Raw genomic sequence first — 9254 nt, forward strand, 5'->3', positions numbered from 1 at the left:
TTCTACTGTAGAATTTATTACATCTTCCCTTCTGCTTGCTTTGGGTTTAACTTGCTTTTCTGCTTCTACTTAATTAAGATGGAAAGTTAAGTTATTGATTTGAGATCTTTCTTCTTATTTAATGTAGGTGTTTACAGGTATAAATGGTATATGCATTACAGGTATAAGTTTTCCTCTAAGCAGTGCTTTAGCTGCATCTCCTATGTTTTCATATGTTGTGTTTTCAGTCTCATTCACCAAAAAATATTTTCTAACTTGCTTAGTGATTTCTTCTTTCACCCACTTGTTATTTAGAAGTGTATTGTCTACTTCTCACATATTTTTTACTTTTCAAAATTTCCTTGTTATTGATATTTCATTTTATTCTCTTGTGGTCAGTGAATATACCTTGTATGAACTCAATGTCTTTACATTTATTGAGATCCTGTTACAGCCTAATCCACAGGCTGTCCTGGAGAATGTTCCATGTGTCCTCGAGAAGAATGTATATGTCACTGCTGATGGGTGAAGTGTGTTAGATCAGCGGTCCCCAACCTTTTCGGCGCCAGGGAACAGTTTTGTGGAAGACAGTTTTTCCACAGACCGGGGAGGGGGGTGGTTTCGGGACGGTTCAAGCACATTACATGTATTGTGCACTTTATTTCTATGATTATTACGTTGTAATATATAATGAAATAATTATACAACTCACAGTAATGCAGAATCAGTGGGAGCCCTGAGCTTGTTTTCACTTGCCACTCACTGATAGGGTTTTGATAGGGGTCTGCAAGCAGTTGATTTATTAAGGTCTCTGTGCAGTCAAACCTCTCTGCTAATGATAATCTGTATTTGCAGCCACTCCCCAGCGCCAGCATCACCGCCTCAGCTCCAACTCAGATCATCAGGCATTAGGTTCTCATAAGGAGCACGCAACCTAGATCCCTCGCATGCGCAGTTCACAGCAGGGTTTGCGCTCCTACGAGATTCTAATGCCACCACTGATCTGACAGGAGGCGGAGCTCGGGCGGTAACGGGAGCGATGGGGAGCAGCTATAAATACAGCCACTTGCCCACCACTCACCTCCTGCTGTGCAGCCCCATTCCTAACAGGACATGGACCGGTAGCGGTCCATGGCCCGGAGGTTGGGAGCCCTTGCTCTAGATGACTATTAAATCGAGTTGGGCTTTATTGTTGGTCAAGTCGTTTATCTCCTTGCTGATATTTTGCCTCGTTGTTCTCTATATACATTATTGAAAGGGGAGGTTGGTGTCTCTAGCTAGTATCGATGAATTGTCTATTTCTCCTTTCAATTATCTGAGTGTTTGATTAATCTAAATTTTGGGGCTCTGTTGTTAGGTACCTGTATATTCATAATTGCTGTATCTTCCTGATGGATTGATTCTTTTATCATAACAAAATATCCTTGTTGTCTCCAGCAATAATTTTTGTCATAGAATCTATTTTGTGGGATATTACTATAGAACTTCAGCTCTTTTTGGTTACTGTTTGCATAACACCTTTTTCTATCCTTTACTTTCAACCTTTTGCTGTCTTTGAATCTAAAATGTATGCCTTATAGATCGTGTGAAAAAAATCATTAAAAAACATCCATTCTGCCAATCTCTGCCTTTGATTTGAGTGTATAGTCTGTTTACATTTAATAAAGTTACCGATAAGGTAAGATTTACATCTACCATTTTTCTGTTCGTTTTATGTGTGTCTGATGTCTTCTTTGGTCCTCTAACCTCTATTCATGTGTGTGTGTGTGTGTGTGTGTGTGTGTGTGTGTGTGTGTATGAAATTGATATTTTCAAGTATGCTATTTTAATTCCATTCTTTGTTTAAGCTATATATTCATATACATTACATTACTTTATAATATAATTAATGTATTATAATAGACTATAAATTATATATATTATTATATTATGATTATGAGTTATTTTCTTATTGGTTGCCCTGGAGACTACAATGACCATCTTAACTTAAAATGATCTAGTTTTATTAATACCGACTTAATTTCAATATTATTCAAAATTTGCCCCAATTTGACCTTGTTTTCTCTCCCGCTTTAGTGTAATTTTTGTCATACAAATGACATCTTTATACATAGTAAGTCTATTGACACTTTTATAATTATTGAGTTATGTGTTTTAAATTAGAAGAAAAGAGTTACAAATGAAAATTCATTTATGCCATATGTAGTTACTTTTACTGTCAATTTCCATTTTTCAGGTGGATTTAAATTGCTGTCTAGTATCTTTTCATTTTATCCTGAAGTTCTCCCTTTAAGATTTCTTGTAAGGCAGGCCTGCCTTACAATTTGGGTTTATCTGAGAATGTTTGAATCTCTCCTTCTTTTTTTTTTTTTTTTTGCGGTACGCGGGCCTCTCACCGCTGTGGCCTCTCCCGTTGCGGAGCACAGGCTCCGGACGCGCAGGTTCAGTGGCCATGGCTCACGGGCCCAGCCGCTCCGCGGCATGTGGGATCTTCCCAGACCGGGGCACGAACCCGTGTCCCCTGCATCGGCAGGCGGACTCTCAACCACTGCGCCACCAGGGAAGCCCCCTCTCCTTCTTTTTTGAAGGATTGTGTTTCTGGATATAGAATTCTTGACTGACAGTACAGTTGACACATGAACAACATGGGTGAGCAACATGTGTGGGTCCACTTACTTCTGTGTGGATTTTTTTTGTTTTGGTTTATGGGGTTTTTTTAATATTTATTTATTTATTTGGCTGTGCTTGGTCTTAGTTGTGGCTCGCGGGATCTTCTGTTTTTGTTGCAGCATGTGGGATTTTTAGCTGCAGCATGTGAAATCTTAGGTGTGGCATGTGGGATCTAGTTCCCTGATCAGGGATTGAACCCAGGCCCCCTGCATTGGGAGCGCAGACAGAGTCTTAGCCACTGGACCACCAGGGAAGCCCTTTGTGGATTTTTAAAAATAGTAAATACTCAAACTAGTCGTTTCCAGTGGAGAGAGGGAAGGGGGAAGGAGCAATAGAGGGGGAGGGGAGGGAAAGGTACAGATTATTAGGTATAAAATAAGCTACAGGGAATATAGCCAATATTTTATAGTAACTATAACTGGAGTGTAACCTTTAAAAATTGTGGATCATGGGCTTCCCTGGTGGCGCAGTGGTTGAGAGTCCGCCTGCCGATGCAGGGGACACAGGTTCGTGCCCCGGTCCGGGAAGATCCCACATGCCGCGGAGCGGCTGGGCCCGTGAGCCATGGCCGCTGAGCCTGCGCGTCCGGAGCCTGTGCTCCGCAGCAGGAGAGGCCACAACAGTGAGAGGCCCGCGTACCGCAAAAAAAAAAAAAAATTGTGGGTCATTATATCGCACACCGGTAACTTACATACACTGCACAGCAAATTACCTCGATAAAAAATAGTAAATACTACCACGCTACACGAGCTGCAGTTGGTTGAGTTCTCAGATTTGGAACCATGGATACGGAGGGATCGAGGGTACAGAGGAGCATCTATAACTTATGTGCGAATTTTTGACTGTGTGGAGAGTGGGAACCCCTAACCCCAGCGTTGTTCAAGGGTCAACTGTATTCTTCTTTCTGCACTTGGATTATGTCATTCCACTGCCTCTGGCCTCCACGGTTTCTGGTGAGAAGTCAACTGTTATTCTATGGAGGATTGCTTACACATGGGGCTCACTTTCTCCTGCTGCTTCCACGGTTCCCTCTTTGTCTTTGTCTCTGACAGTGTGACCATGAGGTGTGTAGGTGTGGCACTCCAGTTTATTTTACTTGGAGTTTGTTAAGTTTCTTGCATACGCAGGTGAACGTTTTTCATCGACTTTGGAAGTTTTTAGCAGTTATCTCTTCCAATAGTCTTTCTCTCCCCTTCTTCTTTTCTCTCCTCCTGAGGCTTCCATTATGCATACGTAGGTATTCTTGATGATGTCCTGCAGTTCTCCGAGGCAGTGTTCATCTTTCTTTATTTTGACATTTTGGTAGTGTTTTCATCACAGTTATGAAGGAGCAGATTTTCAGAGTTCTTAATCCACCACATTCTGGAAGTGCTTCTCTTGCCTCTCCCTTTATCTCTTTGTCAGCGCTTATTTGAGAGCTTTCCAAAAAACGTCCAGGAAACTTGAAATTGCTTTTATTATTGGTTAGAACGTAGCGACTCCTATATGCAAAAGAGGTTGGAATATGAGCATTTAGCTTTTCCAGACTTTAAAAAGTGGATGTGTTCAAAGAAGAAAGTGATTGGAAATGGATGTTAGATTATCAGTTAATAGCGTGTGCCCTGTTACGGTTAGCAGTCTTCTGTGTATTCTTCCGATTTTTAAAAACTTATATAAATACACACACACACACATTTCCCTCCTAGAGAATTGTATCACAGTAATCACAAAATTATCTTCTTAGCAATAATTCTACCCCAGGTATGTATTTTTAGACGTGGAACATACAACTCTTCATCATTCATCTTAATGACTGGAGAATATTTCATTTTGTGAATATTTCATACTTTGTCGATTTTTTTTTTTTTTTTTTTTTTTTTATGCGTTACGCGGGCCTCTCACTGTTGTGGCCTCTCCCGCTGCGGAGGACAGGCTCCGGACGCGCAGGCTCAGTGGCCATGGCTCACGGGCCCAGCCGCTCCGCGGCACGTGGGACCTTCCCAGACCGGGGCACGAACCCGTGTCCCCTGCATCGGCAGGCGGACTCTCAACCACTGCGCCACCAGGGAAGCCCACTTTGTCGATTTTGAGTTGATGAACAGTTAGTTTTCCCCCAACCTTTTGCCATTACAAACAGTGCTGCAATGATGTCCTTGCACATGTATTTGTGTTCAGAAGTGCATATATTTCCGTAAGATAGTTCTGTGAGAGTGAGGCTGTTAGATCACGAGGCATGCAGACTTAAGATGTGAATAGATACATAAACTTGCTCCTCAGAAAGGTTGAAGTACTTCAAAATCCTTCCATAGTAGTATAGGCGTGCTAATTTCCACACATTTTTTCTGACACTGGATGCTGTCAGTTACTGACAACTGAGAAAATGCTATCCCGTTACTCTATTTTGCATTTCTCTGATCAATAAAGTTCATCAGCTTTTCACTCATTTATTAGCTATTTTAATTTTTAATTTAATAAAATATCTATATATTTTTCCCTTTTTATATTCGTGTTTAATATATTTCTTTTTTTTTAACATCTTTATTGGGATATAATTGCTTTACAATGGTGTGTTAGTTTCTGCTTTATAACAAAGTGAATCAGTTATACATATACATATGTTCCCATATCTCTTCCCTTCTGCGTCTCCCTCCCTCCCACCCTCCCTATCCCACCCCTCTAGGTGGTCACAAAGCACTGAGCTGATCTCCCTGTGCTATGCGGCTGCTTCCCACTAGCTATCTACCTTACGTTTGTTAGTGTGTATATGTCCATGACTCTCTCTCGCCCTGTCACAGCTCACCCCTCCTCCTCCCCATATCCTCATCATGTTTAATATATTTCTTATGAGGTTTTTAGAACTTTTAAAAAATAGGTATAGGTTTATTTTAAATATTATCATACTTTTACTTGTTTCATTTATGAAAACATTGTGGCGTCAGGGAGGGAGGAAAAAAAGGAAACTTTCTTCCTGCGCAAAGGGTGTGATATCGACCCAAGAGGACAGGGCAAAAATTGCTCAGTTTGCTCTCGCGGGCTGAGGGCGGCCTGCGGTGAACCTTGGAAGAGAATTCCATCCCTTCCCTGGCAGTCGTACCGCGCCCGGGAACGTTCGGAAAAAATGTTGCCTGGTCCCTGGCCCCCAGTCGGAGGCCCCCAGTAAAGAAATGCACGCCAAGAGGATCCAGACCAGGCCCTGCGCCAGGGGGTTCGGCGACAAGTCCCAGCCGCCCAGCGATTCCGATGGGTCCCGCTCCCTGGACTGCCGGTTGTCCTAGAACTCTTTATATATCCATATCAAATAAATATTTGTTATTTTCCTGTTTTATGCGTTGAAAATAATTTCTCCCAGTCTCTTGTTTGATTTGTCATATAGACACTTAGATTTTTATGTAGTTAAAAATTTCAGAACTTTTCCTTTATGGCTTTCAAATTTTAAATCATGCTTTAAAAGACTTTCTCAGACTTTCCTGGCGGTCCAGTGGTTAAGACCCCGCGCTCCCAATGCAGGGGGCCCAGTTTCCATCCCTGGTCAGGGAACTAGATCCTGCATGCCTGCTGCAACCAAGACACAGTGCAGCCTAAATAAATAGTAAAAGAAAAAAAAAACAAAGACCTCTATCTTGAGATTACAAAACACGTCTGTTATATTTTTGTCTCTGTTAATTACTTTTTAATCGTGTGATTTAACGCTTGTCTTAAATCAATGTGATCTTGTCATTTCTAAGTAAGCTGTGCTGATTTCTCACATTATAATCATGTTTTGTTAAATGCTGCTTTATTTTAAAAGTTACTTTGATATATTCAATGCACATTAAGACTGGTGATTTGGGCTCCCCTGGTGGCGCAGTGGTTGGGAGTCCGCCTGCCGATGCAGGGGACACGGGTTCGTGCCCCGGTCCGGGAGGATCCCGCGTGCCGCGGAGCGGCTGGGCCCGTGGGCCATGGCCGCTGGGCCTGCGCGTCCGGAGCCTGTGCTCCGCGACGGGAGAGGCCACAGCCGTGAGAGGCCCACGTACCGCAAAAAAGGAAAAAAAAAAAAAAAAAAAAAAAAAAAAAAAGACTGGTGATTTATCTTTTAACGAATTGTACCTTTTAGCAGCAGAAACATATTTTTGTCCCCTTTGATAATTGTTGACACATATTTTCTTTTGTTCATGCCAGCATTTTAAGATCTCTATGCCATTTTGTCCTTGAGAAATGCCTGGTACAATCCAATAGCTTTGATATAATTAAAAATTCTTTCTTTTTAACAGGAGAATTATGTCACATTTATTGTGACTGCTGGTAAATATGGCTTTATGACATATATCCTTTCCTTATTATTTGCTGGATTTGCCATATTCTGTTTGTTCCTTTTCTTCTGTGATGCTTTGGTGTCTTTATGTTCTGTTGTCATTCTACTAATGATTACCCTTAAGTCTGAAAGTACACATAGACTTATTAACCTGAAGAGTTCTTTTGATCTGAGCAAAAAGAGACCTTTAGCATACTTTTCCTCTCCACTTTCCATGCAATATACCACTCTGCCCCAACTCAGGAATTTTAGTTTCATAATATTAGTTCTAAGTATGTTTAAGTGTATTTTCTTCTGTTTTTTTTTAACATTTATTTATTTGCCTGCACCGTGTCTTTGTTGCAGCACGCGGGATCTAGTTCCCCGACGAGGGATTGAACCTGGGCCCCCTGCATTGGGAGCGTGGAGTCTGAACCACTGGACCACCAGGGAAATTCCTATTTTCTTCTATTTTTGAAAGTCAACTTTTGCAATTGCATGAATATTTATAGCCATCTTATCAAGTCATTATTTTCCTTTAAATATACACTTTACTGGTCTCTTTGCCTGTTAATTTTACATTACATCTTTTTCTTGGATTCAGGCTCCTAGAAGTGTAAAATCTACACTCAAACAAGTCTTACGGGGAGAGGATGGACTACATGTTTGCAATATCCAGTGAGCCTTTTCCCCTCAAGATTGCTCCTGGGCTGTAACCCCCACAGGCTCCTTGACCTCCCTCCATGGGCCAAGCTCTCCTTAGCGGTAGATTCTGTGGTAACAGTATTTTCTACCAGGTTGATTTCGTGCACTGACTTCCCGTTCCTTCTTACTCACAAGAAGACACACAACTATCCCAGAAGTTCCTTAAGAGGCAACCCAGTAGCCATGAATCCTTAGACCACAGACGTAAAAAGTATTGCTTCTCTGGGCACCCAAAAGGCTGTGGATAAGCAAGAAGGAGTGGAGTAGAGTTGGAGCTGAAAATAGGATGCTCTCCTGGAAATTCCCTCTTCCTTTGTAGGTAAAAGGTTTGCGAAGAGCCACATAGAAATATGGGCAGGTGAGTATGTGACATTTAATGCACTCTGGGCTAAAAAGAATGACCTTGACAAAGCCAAAATCTCTTCCAAGTAAAACAAAAGCAGAGAACACACAACCTCCCAGGGTCCAAAGGGTGAGCTGGCTTGGCCCAGGAGGAGAATTTTTCACATCAAAGGGACTGGGGATTATAAGTGTGTGTTCTCTCATCTGTCCCCTGGCTCTGCATTCATCTCAGAGGTGCTGTTTTAAAATTCCGGGAGCAAGCAACACAGTTTCCCTACGTGCAGAAGAGTTAGCCCCGCGTGGTGGAGGAAGGGGCTCTCCTGAATTCCAGGGGTGTGGCTTCTGCTTACTGAGACTCCAAAGGAGATGCCAGCACAGAGCGGTGGTGGGGCTTGGCAACAGAAGGGTCCCCCAAAGGGCAGTGACGCCTGTGGAAGCTGGACGGACCCAGAGAGAGGACCAGCCACTGCAGGACCCACCAGAGGGCCCAGAGGAGAGGCAAAAGGAAAAAGCCTAAAGCAAGCTTGTCCTTTATTATCTTTCATATCATCCTTGGTACATTGAAAAGAATGTATGAGGAATTCCTCATGTAAATCAAGGTATAAGAACAGTGAACACCAAGCAGTCCGCTGCTAATCCCAGAACGAGCACCTCGCTTCCAGCTGCACCTGCCTGCCTCCGTCCTGTCCCTGTGCCTCCAGAGGTGACCACTGCCCCGAATTTCCCTTCTGATATTCTCGGTGGTTTTCTTGCCAATGTTTTCACATTGTTTCATTTTTCTTATTTTTGAATTTCTAGAAATGATTCCATCATTACCTCTAGGCGCCCTGTGAGCTGTGGCTGGGAGTCAGTGACCAGGACTGTCCACTACCCATCAGATTATTCCCATGTTTCTGCTGCTGCAAAGAGCGATGCTCAGGCCGTTAATGCACGCTTCCTGGAACACCTTGCAGGAGTATCTCTAGGCCAGGAGTCTCAAGGTCTACGTCATACATGACACCATGTCACTTCTTAAGTGTTTGAACCCATTTAACTCTTACCAGCATGTCCAAGTGTTCCTGTCCATTCACAACACTTAATACTAACGGAGTTCCTAATTTTTACCCGACTAATGGGCACAAAATGGTATTTAATTCTGGTCCCAATTTGCATTTCTCTGATTATGAATGAAGTAGAGAATCTCTTTATATATGTTTATTCATCAGACTTGTATCTTCTGTAAAATGCCTGCTCGTGTACATGCTCTTCTCTTGTGGTTTCTGTCTTATTCTCGTGGTTTGTAGCACTGCTTTATGTATTGTAGCTA

The sequence above is a fragment of the Phocoena phocoena genome, chromosome 16, assembly GCF_963924675.1.
Source record: "Phocoena phocoena chromosome 16, mPhoPho1.1, whole genome shotgun sequence".
NCBI classification, from domain to species: Eukaryota; Metazoa; Chordata; class Mammalia; order Artiodactyla; family Phocoenidae; genus Phocoena; species Phocoena phocoena.